The sequence below is a fragment of the Caloenas nicobarica genome, chromosome 2 (genome assembly GCF_036013445.1).
Source record: "Caloenas nicobarica isolate bCalNic1 chromosome 2, bCalNic1.hap1, whole genome shotgun sequence".
NCBI lineage: Eukaryota > Metazoa > Chordata > Aves > Columbiformes > Columbidae > Caloenas > Caloenas nicobarica.
Genome location: NC_088246.1, coordinates 103,857,648 through 103,872,066, shown reverse-complemented (window position 1 = coordinate 103,872,066; position 14,419 = coordinate 103,857,648). Strand labels below are relative to the sequence as shown.

General features: G+C 36.5%; 1 protein-coding gene across 1 annotated transcript in view; it reads left to right on the top strand.

Annotated features, from left to right (window-relative positions):
* The window catches only part of ZNF407 (zinc finger protein 407), a 352,047-nt gene that overhangs the window by 260,407 nt on the left and 77,221 nt on the right, over positions 1 to 14,419 (top strand). The gene's annotated exons all lie outside the window — the stretch shown is intronic.

Sequence of the window (14,419 nt, the reverse complement as noted above, 5' to 3'; positions counted from 1 at the left end):
CTGGGTCCAATTTCCTAAGAAGGACCATCAGGATAGTGACTAGGACCTGAAATTATGGGCTGAATGACCTCTAAAAAATTATCAGTTCAAAGAGGAGCTTGTCTATAACTGTTTGCACTAAAGGAAATTAAGATCGGTAGAAGTCTCACAGAAGAAAGATTGCTTCACTTTCTTGGTGAACATATGAGGGCGTAATATGAAACTATATCTCATATAAATACATTGCGTGCCGACTGTCTATAATTCTCATATCATGTCAAAAAACCATGGAAGCAGATATCGTATCTCTGAACTCCCAGCAGACCAGTTAGTGGGAAACCCCTTTTTCTATATGGGAAGATAGAGAGCATGTCTTCTGAATTTAAGATTTTTTTATGCAGGTCTTGCATTTATTGGAAAGAGTGCATGCTCATCAATATCTAATGTCAAAGAAGTGGCTTGTACTAAAGAAACCACTGCAAATTTAACACAGATGTTTTCATTCTCTGAGTCATTACAGTATGATTTTCATATAATAGTCTCTGATAATAAAAAGGGACCTTAAAGTGAGCGCAATTTTCATATAAATGGCATAGGAACCTGAGTGTTAATGAAAAATTTGGGCTTCAGATAATACAAAACACTGCTTCAACCTCCACACAACTGGATTAAAGGCACTGCTGGTTTAACTGGGTGCGCTGCCAGTGGCTCAGCTGTGAGAAGTACAGGAGGTCTCCGACATCCAGAGGCAAATGTGCTGGACGGGTTTCTGCAGCGTAGGTGAGAGGACTTCTCAGATATTTGAAGGGGAAGATCAGTTCCTTTTTGCTTAATCCCTGCTTAAATAACATTTCAGAAGCTTAGATTATTGTTCCTGGAAGAATGTTTCATCAATGGTCGTTGTACTGTAGCTAAAGGAAAGAGTTGGTTGCTCGATAGTGTTTGGGAATATAACGTATAATGTACTTACAAAAAAGGCATTAAGATAACGACTGTATTACACTCTAAGCTATGTCCCTACTCTTTTATACTTTGCCAAAATGGAACTTCTTATTCAAAGTCGAGGAAGTCATAGAAGATAACAGTTCTCAGAACACCATTTATAGAAGATTTAAAAGAGTTGATCTACTTTGAAGTAACAGTATCTAGAGAAAATATAAAATGAAAGCATCTTTTGATAGCAAAAAAATATAACCCCCTGATTTCCTAGTTATCTCAAGAGACATTGGAAGTTTTTAGGTAAACATTTTCAATTTAACATTGATTTGAGATTCAGCATATATATCTGAAATTCAGAACTGGGTTTGAAGAGTTTGAGGTTAGGGGGTTATTAAAAAGCAATTGTACACTTCGAAAAGTAGTTTTAATAGTTTTTAAAATGTATGAGTAAGGTTTATTAAATTATTATTAAATTTAATTAATTAATTAATATAGTAATAATAATGTAATAAATTAAATTAATTATTATTAAATTAAATTAATAAATAAAAATATAAATTAAAAAAGAGGAGCCTTTGTGAAGTGTCCAGAGTCCTCACATGTTAGTGCCTACCACCACCACAAATGCCCATGGGATAAAGCTACTTGAAGTCAATTCAACTTATCCTCTTCTGCTCAGGATTTATAGAATCATAGAATCATTTTGGTTGGAAGAGACCTTTAAGATCATCGAATCCAACCATAAACTAGCACTAAACCACGTCCCTAAGAACCACATCTGTACGTCTTTTAAACCCCTCCAGGGATGGTGACTCCACCACTTCCCTGGGCAGCCCGTTCCAATGCCTGACAACCCTTTCTGTGAAGAAATTTTTGCTAATATCCAATCTGATCCTTACTGTTCCAATAATAATCAGTATTAAATTACTGGTTGTTGACCCTTTGTTTTGTAATCCACCTTCCTCTGAGCAAATTCAGCCACTGTCAAAATTGTCAGTAAAATTTGCTGAGCTGCTTGTGCTTGCTTCCACCTGCTCAAGCAAAAATCTTGAAATACAAAGTCGGAGATTTATCAGTGAATGAAAATCATGAAATCTCAGTAATTTGTAGTTCAGTACAGCCTTACTTGTACTATAGATCAGGAGGGCTAAGACAGCAGGGGAACACTGTACTCTACTCTCTGTTGGAGTTGTGCAGGGTTGTTCATCGCATATGTCATTTCCTGCAAACCTTTGAGCTATAGAAGTGGTATATTTCTCGGAATGTCTTGGGATAACAATTTTAAAGCAAAATTATAGAAGCCTATAATTATAAAATTAACCACAAATGTAGTATTTTTGTTAAATGAAGCTGTTTCCATTTCTGACAGCTGATGTGCAACAGAAAAAAATTCTAAGAGAAGAATGAGAGGCACTAGTTGCAGAAAGATTTTGTCAGTTTGGGAATACTAACAAAGTACTCACACAAAGAGTAAATGGTTATAAGTTAGTACAACCAAGGTAAGGTTCCTGAAGTTTTTGGGAAAGTGGAAAGAACTAATGGTATTTTGATGGAGAGAAAAGGACTCCTCATTCTGAAAATACTTTAACTTTGTTGCCATCTTCTCACCAAAATAGGAAAAAATTATTAATTTGGGGGGGGAGGCCTTTATATAAGAAAACTCAGACTTGAGCATGGAGCAGGTTTCAATAGGTGGTTGTGCAGGTACATGAGTGGCTCACGACCTGAAGATCATTCACTTTGTAATGTCAGTGTTTGCTTTCAATGTCAGTGAGTCTGATGTGCGATCTGCAGAAATAACGCTTTGATCCGATGTCCCCATTGTGACATGGGACACTTTTAGGCATGTTCAAATTTTTTACATTTTTCTTTTAAGTTTTTTCATCTTGAAGGCTTTGTCTTTGCTTAAACTCACAGCCTTTTTTGTTAATTTCTTTTCCTAACTAGGATTTTCAAAATAAATGCAGATCTTTTCATATTAGCATTAATAGATAAACTGAGCTGATTAAAGTTATTTTTGCCAATATTTTTTAAAGAAAATCATTGTAGAATTTGCAATCAGATTACTCCTAATGCTGATTGACAGAAATAGGTCTCTTTCTTGACTAATGTAGAAGTACAGATGTTATAGAAAGAAATGGCAAATGTAAAATTATGCTTCAGTTTAAAATGTAAAGTTTATAATGATAACGCTTCTAGGGCATTTGAATTTAGCTTTCATTAACATAACATGATGTTACATTTCTTAAAACAGTTTCCTGTTTCTCCAAATACTGTTGTGTATCTGCTACTGACTTCACTGAGGATACATGTCTAAATATTGGTGGAACATTAATATCTGTATTTTTGTTAGGTTTTACTAATTTACATCAGTATTTGAGGTACTATTCCTAGTTTCCAGGGGAAGGTAGTCATTGCCCATACACTAGTTCTCCACCTGCATTGCTAGAAAGAAACATAATAATAGATTTTAAAATTACGGATAAGATAATTTCTAATAGACTTTGGCCATAGAGAATGAATAGAGCCAAATTATAGTCCTCATTTTTCTAAAATTTCTGAATGTAAGTACACCCATATTAGCACTTACTGGTGTTGTTCAAGGATTTACTACTAGATTCCATATTTTGAAAATTGTTAGAACACGTGTCCTAAGCTTTTAAGATATCATGGTAGTTTTTAAGAAGTCTGAAGTGTTTTGGAAAGGCTATGTTGTCTGACTAACTCATATTTTAACGAAAAAATTCACATGAATTACATATAAATAAACATAATTTCCAACGCTCTGGTAAACAAGTACAGTGTATGTAGAAGAAACTGCCGTGCTCAGAACAGGGAGAAATAGAACCAGTCCAAGTTATCAGTCTGTATGTTGTTATGTTGAAATGTTATACCCTGCTACAGTATGGATAGTACACAGCAAGATGTTTTCCAGTAATTAAAGGCCTTAGGCTTCCTAGATGCTCAGATCTAAATGTGGTTATTGTTACAGTTATATGGGTTTGGAGATAACTCAAATGGCAGATTTTTACTTTCTAGTAAACTTTTATTTTTTGCTTACATTGTTTAGAAATTGAGTTTTAAATGTATCAAAGTGTTATGAATGTCTCTCAGCAAAGTAAGGACTGTGAGTTTCTAAATGGTACTGAGAGATAGGATTTGTCTAATTGGGTAAGTTTTTATTTTTATAAGCTAGAATAGAAATGTTATGAAACATAAAGCTGAATTTATTTCATCTGTGTCATTCAAGCACACTTATTTTGCCATAGAAATACTGTATTTATATTTCGCACATGGCTAAAAGCATCTCTGATAAATTTATGGTTCTGTAGTATCATGATTTGGTTTAGTTTTTATCATATAGAACCAAAATTTCATTGCCAATTTTTGTATTTAAAGGCTTGTTAATCTGCATTGATTTCTTAGTTTGGTATGGATTCTGAGCTGAAAAATATAGTACATCACTGACTGTTCTATCACCTGACAGCGACTGATAAAGCATCCGTGCACAAAGTGTCAGAAAAGGTTAATATTTATTGATTTTATGGCGCTACAACCAATGTAGTTTTGCCATCAAAGATGTATGGCCACCAGCAATGGAATCTGTAAAATAGCAGGTTGGACGCTAGTTTTTATTATAACCTATGCCAGTATTCTGGCTTTAAAAAATGACAGACATTTAATTTAAGACAAAAGGCTTTGAATGTGCAGCTACTGTATACCTGCAACGGGAATTTCGTATTCTAAAATGAAACCCAAGCGCAGCGCTTTAAAGCTTGAGGGGCGGGGAGGGGGGGAACACGCAACCTTGCATTGCAAATGACAATCACATTTAGCCTTTTCATCCACTTAACTATGTGCTATTGATCTGCAGAAGGTGCCCAAGCAAGTGATAGCTGAAATTATGAGCAATAAAGGGCTTGCTTCTTCAAACAAAAAAGTATATAATTAGTAGGAGTGGAGGAGGGGGCAGAGCCTGTGTTTGGTTTTAAAGGCATTTAAACAAGATGGACTGAGTGCAACAGCAGTGTTTAAGTGTACTCGAGGAGAAATCTGGTTGCCTTGAAGCATAAATCCATGGTCTGGTTGCAGCTTGTGTGTAAAAATTAGGCGTGCACTCCAGCCTTTAGATTTATCTCCATCAGGGTTTGCCTGACAGAAAGACAATCTGTTGGTTTGCTTACATCAACTAGGGAGAGGAAAATCCTGTGAAGCTTTGGTTCTTCTAAATGCACATGTAGTTCGCATTTTTATTCTATTTTTCTTTTACCTGACTCTTGATATCAACTTTTTCATAAGTGATAGTTCCTTTGATATTTCTGGAAGGTTTTCAAGAAGATGGAAGAATGTTTGCTGAAGTGCTGAAAATTAGTCTACAAAAATGCATATAGATATGCATAGAGACTTTATACAAACAGGTTTGTAAGGAATAGTAGCAGGATCTGGCCGTGATTTTAAGAATCCCTCTTTAACTAATATTTATAACCAAATTACTATTTTTATGATACAGTTTTGCATACAAATTTTTCTCCCATACTTTCTTTAAAGTTCAGCGGTAACAATGGGTTTGGTTTTGAACAAAACCTAACAATAATTCAGCAGTAAGAAACTCTTATTCTAACCTGACCAGTAGAATAAATTGCATGGCATACAATAAACATACTTTAGATCGCCTCTTCCCTGTACCACATTTTTCTGTTGAGCTTTATACCACCAGTTTGTCTGGGTTGTTTTTCCCCAGACAGCTTACCCATTTTATTGTGCTCATTTAGAGGAAAGAAAAACTGTTTGTCTCCTTGAAAGGCAAGAGAACAGTGAGTGGAAAACCACTTTTATAGCTAAAATACCATTATAATATATGGCAACTAAAATTCTAAAATTGAAAGAGAAGATACAAGAGAAAATCTTAAATCATTTTTTTAAAGCCACTGACAATTTGAAATATTCCCTGTGAAGATTTCTATTTTTTTGTCTTCCTTTCTCGAGCTTAGTAAAATGTGATTTTTAAAATGATTGTTAAAATAACTTGTTTAATTTCAATAACTCAAATATGATCCATTCCTCATATAACTCCACCTTTTTTATTTTAATGACTCTGTCATTAATCTAACATTTTCCATTTTTATTGTGCTTCATTTTTCCCCCTTCTGATCACTTTAAATTATGACTATGAAATGACGCGCATTCAGCAGCAGCGTGCTCTTTCTGCGTTTTTACATCTCTTCTGCCCCTTTATTCTCATGGTTTTCGCTTTCAGTACAGCCAGGTGCCAACAACATCGTGGCTGTATGGTGTCCATAAGTGACTTCCAGGCTACAGCTCCGGATGGCAGCTTAGTGACAGAAGGTTTTTCAAACATTTTATTTCATTTTTATTTCGTTTTTATTTTTAATTCAATATCACTGCTATAAACTATTTGTTATACTTTATTACACCTTTGCCTCAAAATTGGTCATTACCTTGGATAAGCACTGATATGTTGTTAGCTAATTTTAACAAATGATTTTGTAGAATTATTACTTAATTTATAATGTGATTAAACGTTAGTACCCAGCAATACACAACTGAAGCCATATATTTATTTTAGATTGCAAAACCATGAGAAGACTGCATTGCTTAAATCATTATCATTCATTGAATAAATAAAATTAATTTATTATTAAATTTGCCCATACAAATTTGATATAAAACTAAGGGATAAGGAAGAAAAGAGGTAACTTGAGACTGCAGCTCACACATGCTAATGGGTCCTCCTTGTGCCTGTGTGAAAGGGCGAGGAAAATTGGGAGCCCAGAAGTTTCTTAGAACTGATCGAACTTCAGATACAGGTTATGAAGTGGTCCATCAGGTTAGGATGAGGATTCATCCAGGGTAATACCGCCCTAAACACCTGTGTCTGTCCACTGTGTGCGTCACCAGCAGCACTGCAGAATCACTGTGTGTCTACAACTTCCAAGAGAAAGCAGAGGACAAAGGTAGCATCTGCTTACATTTTGTTAAGAATAAAGTCAACATGAGCCAGAAGTTATTACATCATATTTCAGATCTGAGTCAGGGTATAAAAACAAAACAATGTTATTGGAATCACTGAATATCTATTTACAAAAAACATAGAGTAGCAGAGTATTGCTTCAAGAACCAGCAGCGTAGCTCTACTTTGAGGATGAAAATCCATTGGTGATTATTAGTGTGAGAGTTTTACCGCCAGAGAATCTGTGGATGCCCCATCCCTGGGAGTGTTCAAGGCCAGGCTGGATGGCAACTTCGGGCAACCTGATCTAGTGACAGATATCCCTGACCATGGCAGGTGGGTTGGAACTAGATGATCTTTAAGGTCCCTCCCAACCCAAACCATTACTGATTTGTGGGTAGATCTTGGGACAGGTCTGACCGCAGGCAGCCGCGTTTCAGCTTTTCGTGCCCTTGCTACAAACCAGCTTCGCTTGGGAGCCCCTTTCACCGCACTAGCAGAGGTTGAATCCAGCCTGTTAAAACCGGAGCTGGCCTGGGCTCATCGTCCCCGGAGGAACTGGGAACAGAATCGCATCAGCGCAGCTGCGCGGCGCCTGCATGGCAGCGGGGGAGCCTCTGGACGAGCCCTTGCGCGGTGGGGACATGAGGGGTCTGAGGGCCCCTGCACTTCAAAGCAGAGGCTCTTCTGTTGGAGGTGATTTGCTAAAACCCTCAGAGCATCATTTAGTTATCAGATGGTGGGGGGGAATGCTGCAACTGCAGGAGGTATTTGTGCTGATACAGGGTGGGAGATGGACAGAAGCCTTTCCAGCCCCACACAATCCTGCTCACCGCTCATAAGGCCATGTACTCTGTGTCTCATGTGCAGAGACTCAAATTCAGGCACAAGGGTGTCTTGCTGTTCGGTAAATATTGCATTTGCCCTCACAAATCTGTAGGACACACCCCGGCATTTAATTCTTAACAATTCTTTGTTATTATTTTCTTTAGCTAATCGATTACATTTCTGTTTATCCACTGTCTTCTTGCTATAATACTTCATTAAATAATTTATTCAGACTTTCTTGATCCTTCTTCCTAAAGTTATAAATTTGATAGCATTGCTATATTGACTGGAAAGTTACAGAGCAGTTAGCTTTTATTGTTTTTGTAGTGTAAAGTATGTGATTTTATTGTTCATTTTTATATCTCAGATTTCATCTTTTATTGGAATTTTGAACTATATCATCTTCAGGGGAAGATTTATCCACAGTGCTACGTACATGTTTAAAAATGCTGACTAATTAACCCGTAATTCATCATAAAGTTAGATTTTTTTTTTTAAAATACAACCAGGAATGAAGGGTAAGAAGCAAGCACAATTTCTATTGCAGCATTTTTTTCTCAAGAGTTGCAATATCTGTCCCACCCTTTCCTTCTGCTTAAGGAAGGAAAGAGCAGCAATAATTGTCTAGAGTGTTACATTAAGACTTCACCCTCTCTCTCTTTCATTGCTCTTGGGACTGGGCATTGCAGGAAGAAGGGGAAAGATCCCACTCTTTGTGGATGTACATAATCTAAATCACAATGTTGTAATCGTAATTTCACTCCGCAGTAATCTTGTGCTATTACATGTGATTGAAGCTGAGATATTAGTATTTATGGTCCCTGATCAAATAACCTGATCTTTAAACATACTTTACACCCTCTCCTCCTCTAGGATTTTTTTCTTCTTGATTTTGTTACAAAGGAGTTTAGGCAATTATTTTGGGTAAATAAACTCTATATTACTTATGTAGTAAGTTTTAATTTCTCATAAGTGCAGATTTTAAAAAATATTTGTTGATTTGAGAGTAAATACAAAATCCCCTAAGTGTTTAAAACTGTAATTTACATCACTAATACGTAATATGCTCAAATATAACTTTTTCTTCCCAAGTGTGTTATCTGGGACAACTTAATTGCTTAAAATTCTGAAGTTTCCTATACACATTTAAGCCCAAACAAAGATCTGTCAGGTGATACATTTTTAAATATCCATTTCTGTGGACAACTTACTCATGCATTGTGTTTTTTCAGCAGCAGCTTTTGCACGTTAGTTCAATTCACTGTGTGGTACATAAGAGTATTTCCTTCAATTTACATCTAACTTAACGAGACCTCACCACAATTAAGATGGGGTGCAGATGAGCCGGGTGATGTGTTCTGCTTCTCCTTGCATCATCATCTTTACTCTTCTCAACAGTGCAGTGCAGTCAAGGCAGTAGTGTTATGGGTAACTTTTAAATTATTGACTAGTCAGGCTAATATGCAAACATGAAATATTTAAATGTCACTAGCAATTTGGGAATTTTGACCCATACAAACAGTTTGGGTTTTTTTTTGCTGCGGGCGAGCAATTGCAATCATTGTTCTGAGGTTTCAAATTGCCATTTATGTTCCTATAGAGGAAGCAAGGTTACTGACAAAGGTGTGCTTTATTCCTTTTTGAGTATGATTTGAGATGGAGGAAAGATTGATCTATTTTTCAAAGAATGCAGTTATTAATTAGTGCAATACATAAACTAATCTACAGATAAACTAATTCCTTGAAATTTCATTTTAAAGTGGGGGAAAAAAAAAAGGTATAGCTATAATTTTGAGGAAAATGCTCTGTATCTTTCACACCAAACTGAGAGCACAGGTCCTTGTCTTAAGAGCAAAATGAAATTTAACTTCTTGCCTTTGGAAAATGAATTTACTTTGTGTGTGTGTGTGTGCGCACATGCCCACGTTTGTTAACAAAATCCTGGTCAGTAACCAACTTAATAGAAATTGGGAAGTAAAAGTATTCTCATAGTAAGTATCTGAAGATAAATGGTTGGACCTTTGATGGACAAAAGTAGTAGACTTCGACAGGGGAACTGATGAAATTGTCATGAGTATTTTTAATTTACTAATCTTTACATTTTTTTTAGTGTATTTCTGGAGTAGAGAAGTGCTATTATACAATTTAGAATCAATCCTGATCATTTCAGGTCTCAGTCTGTAGCAAGCGAGGGAGGAAATGAGGTGCAGACAAATTAAAGTCCAATTCTGTAAGCATGTTACACACTTAGCAACCTTTTAAATGTCCAGCTTCCCAGTGAAATTGTGTTGGACCCTCAGTTCAGACACACGTGCGTGACTCAGGCCTCCTGCAGGCCGAGGCAGGGAGTCTGTGGAAGGCCCAGCGACCCAAGTCCCAGCCTCCCAAAGAGCTAGTCTTCCTCTAATACATATTTTTCAAAATTAAAATGCACCTATTCTACTGTGAAGAAGACATAAATGAATAGTGATATGCACTGTCTTTATTAATGTGGCAAAGGGAAATGGAAAATACTGGATAGGGCTCCGTTTCAAAAAAAGTGGCAGCTACATGCGTTAGGAGTGAAGTTGAGGAACACGTACGGGAATGTGCTCTTGTATTTTGGAAAAAAGAAACAGAGTATTTCTCTTAGCGCTGGCACAACTTGCTGCTGATAGCGGTATTCCCTAGGATTGTTCAATTATGCCAGCAGCAGAGCCAAATCCAAAATTCCATTTTTCCTAACTGTGCTGTTTCATACCTAGATTTACTGGTTCAAGAAGGTTAATCTCAAACAGTACTTTTTTGCAGCAATGGTTGTTGGTAAATCCTGCAGCCTTCATTTGAATGAGATATAGGTGCTGGTTGATGACCCCTGGTGATAGCTCTGAATTCACCGATGATGTAAAGATGTACAGGTGTAGTTCGCAGTAGCCACCTCTGTCTCCTTGGGCTCTGTAGACCACTGTGCAACCATGCCCTTCACTTTAAGGAGAGAACAGAGTGAAGCTTTGCATAACTTCTGCCACTTCAACCTTTGTACCGTAGAACAGCAGACTGCACAAACAAGAGAGCTTGGGTGGGGTTTCCCTCATTGTCTGGAATTGCTCAGAAGTAGATAGGACAAATGTAAAATCTGAACACCTCCTAAAACTGGCACAGTTGTTGCGAGAGGTTTTGCGGGAGCAAGGAGACAGAGTATTCCAGCAAGAATCCTGATCTGCAGGTGGCCCCAGCTTGAACAGCTCTGAACTTACACTGAGAGACGTTTGGCCTTCATCTAGTCTGGCAAAATGGAGAAATTGCTTAGTCCTCATACTCCATACATACTTGCTCTGCCGGAGTAAGCGTGAATTCAGCAGAGCTGACATTTGGTCGCTTCTCTCTTAATTTTCATAGTTGCTTGAAAGAAATTGCCAAATTATTAAATGTTTAATATCGCAGCACTTAAAACATACCTTTTTAAACCAGTCATGTATAATATTCTTTTATGTGCATATGCAGTAAAGTGCACCTATATTTTCCTTTGTGTTTGATCATTAACAGATATATTATATTGTCAATATATACTGTGAATGATATTTTAAACAAACCTTCTACTGACTTGGCTGTAAACTTGAGAAAAAACATTGGTTTCACCTTAAGGTTTTAATTTCCTTATGTTTAGTATAAAATCAATACTTTAAGAGTGACTAAAATAACAACCAGATAATATTTACTGCTTTTATGCTGAACATTTCAGATCAAAATGTAGGAGGAGTGTCCAAGTTATAATTTAAACATTTATAACCATCATTCTACTTCATCTGAGAAAGCTTACTTTATTAGGTCTAGAAGTATAGTCTGTTCAATTAAAGCATTTCTCAGATAAGTACTCAGAATGGGAAGAAGTATTTTCCTAAACGTTAAATATAGATACTTGGATCTAGTGTAGTCCTTCACCATTACAAGTCAGAAGTCATTCCTCTAATAGCAATAATTTGAGATCAGTTTAAAATTGCTGGAAAAGAATGAAAGAATTGTGTCCACTGCCTTGTCTTTAAAAATGAAGTTAAAAGTGTGATTATTTGAGTGTATGTTCATAGGTGTATGAGCTAGATAAAGGGCATATTGCCAAAATGTGTCAGATTATTTTGACTTCAGTTTTTCATGGGGCATGTTAAGGTGGTGCCTAATGTGGGTAATAGTGACGGAACCTGACCTATGCATGTGATTTCTTTTTTCTTTTCTATAATGATTGTGAACATCTGAAGTAAACCTTATATCAGTTAGAAAGTATTGCTTCTATGTTATGCCGTTTGTCACAGTGAACCAATTGGAGTTGGTTTTAAACCTCCTGTCTTATGATCTGTAGTTCTTCTTTGTCCTGTGTTACTTTCCAAAACGGAGCGTAACTAAACATTCAGTGCTAAGTAGACCAGTTCTTCAGTGAAAAGGTAGAACTAAAAACAAGCAAACAACAACAATGGCGAAAAAGGAGAGAGAAAAAAGGTAACGCAAGTTTCAGGCCAGGTGGTACAATCATCCTTATAATGACTGTACCTCTGAAGTTGCGAACGTTCTGTAGATTTCATCTAGCAGTGGCAAATTTTTGCCTTACGCTATGAAATATCAAGTCCAGAGGTAAAAAAGAACTGAAGGACTGCAACTCTGAGTGTGTTTCATTTTTTGCCCATTCCAGCTTGAGGAAGGCCGTTCCAGACTGGTATTGCTTAGTCCTGTCTTTTTGTCTCATAACTTCAGGTTATTTTGCTAGATGTCCTTGAAAGAATTCCTTTGTCGGCGTCGTGAATCCTTGCCAAGTCTTTTCTGACTGCACAGGATGCACATAGGTATTGTATTGTCATTCACCCAAACAGTACGTCCTCTACAGTGACGCTATGTTTTCATTAGTATGGTATGGCAAAAATTATTTTTAAATACGGGCTGGCAGTGAATTTTATGTTTCACTTTTATATGCGCAGTGAATCTAAGCCTGAACATAGATAACTTGTCAGGATGTAGTCATGGAAGGAAGCATTATATCTACGTTTATAAAAGACAAATTAAGCCAAGTGAAAACAAAAACACTTTTTAGTGTTTGGCTTGATTCAGTGATGATGTTGAGAGAGTTTTATGAAGTAATCAAATATTATTTGGTCAAAAAGAGCAACACTGAAAAGTAGACAATGTCATTTGAACCAAAAAGTTTCTCGCTTTTGCAATTGCAGGCTGATGCCAGAATCACCAGCACCAGCAATTTGTGCCTTTATTTGGTGATAAATTAAACAGGTCTTCCTGAGCTCACAGAAGCAGAAAGAAATGATCTCAGACGTTTGTGAGTCACACTGTGTCTGATTAAGTTAAAGGTATAGGAGATACAGAAAACTGCTGCGTGTGGCTATTTCAGATATATTATGTTACTGACACTGCAGCAAAGACAGATGTAAGTTTGGCATACAAGCACAACGGTGTTTGATCTAACCAGCAATGCTGAATTGGTCAGAAGCACCAGTGACAAACTTTCAGGCGAATATATGATTACAGAATTTACCAACAGTTTAAATGTACTTTCCAGGCAGCTGATCTCAGATAGTGTTTTCCATAATCCAAGTCTGCTGAGACTGCTTCAATTGCATTTATCATTTCAATAAAGACTAGGTAGAGACTCGTGTTCTGTCTTCTGTATTTTTCTTAGATTTGACATACTGTGGCAGTGGCTCTTCTCTTTGCTTTAAATCCTACTGTATTTCTAGATATGCACTTTTTTTGCAGCTCTGGAAAGTGATTAACAAACTTTCTAACTGGAGTTAGATAGCAGTTATAAATATATTTTCAAGACCTACTGCATTCACGCTGTTCCAAAATGCAGGAGTACACTGCTCTGGTATGTGGGAGCTGTGCTTGCATCCATTAGCTATCCCAGGGCAGTGTGACTCCATAGAAATAAAATACTTTCTGTGTTTAGAGAACTCTTTGTAAGACTTTAGAAGCAAGTAACTCACTTGTGAACTACCTTCAACAATATATTAGCTCTAGGTGGAACACTGCAATTTGTTTTTCTGTTTTGAGATTATTTCTTACTGTGTTCACTGTCCTGTAGGTTCATCACTGATAAACTTAGGTGAGCTATTTACAATTATTATTATCCAAGTATTCAAAGACCCTTCGAAAGATCGGTATTATTAATGATCAGTATTAAATTAATTTATGCCCTTCAGTGGGACATAAGCGTAACATGATCCATAAACTTCTTTTAGAGCTTTGTGGGTATTTTTATACCTTGTTGATTAATAAGTCATGGCATATCATGACTTCTTTTCCTCATATTCATCGTGTTCATTTGAGTTGCAACATTTTCTTGCAATATACGTTGCTGTATTGGACTCAACGAATCTATGTATGGAGTAATTGTATTTCATAGCCATCTGACTGTTTTAAGTTTAAGCATACTGATATTTTAGGTGGTTGTGGCTCTTTGAGCAAAGCAGAATGTATCACACCTCAGTAGTGTGCTGGTAGTACCTGCTGGAACAGGCGGCCATTCAACTTCACACTATGTGTTCTCCTGATTTTAGTTGGAAGTTAGCACTGCAGTTATGTATTATTGCAGTTCGTTTTGTCTTCAGTGTCTTTTTAATTAAGTATCTTAATTATTACATTAGCTTTTTTATGTTGTTTGAGTTGTGTTGTTTGTTGTTAACCAGGTAATAAAATGACAAAGTCAATTTTATTGTTTTATTA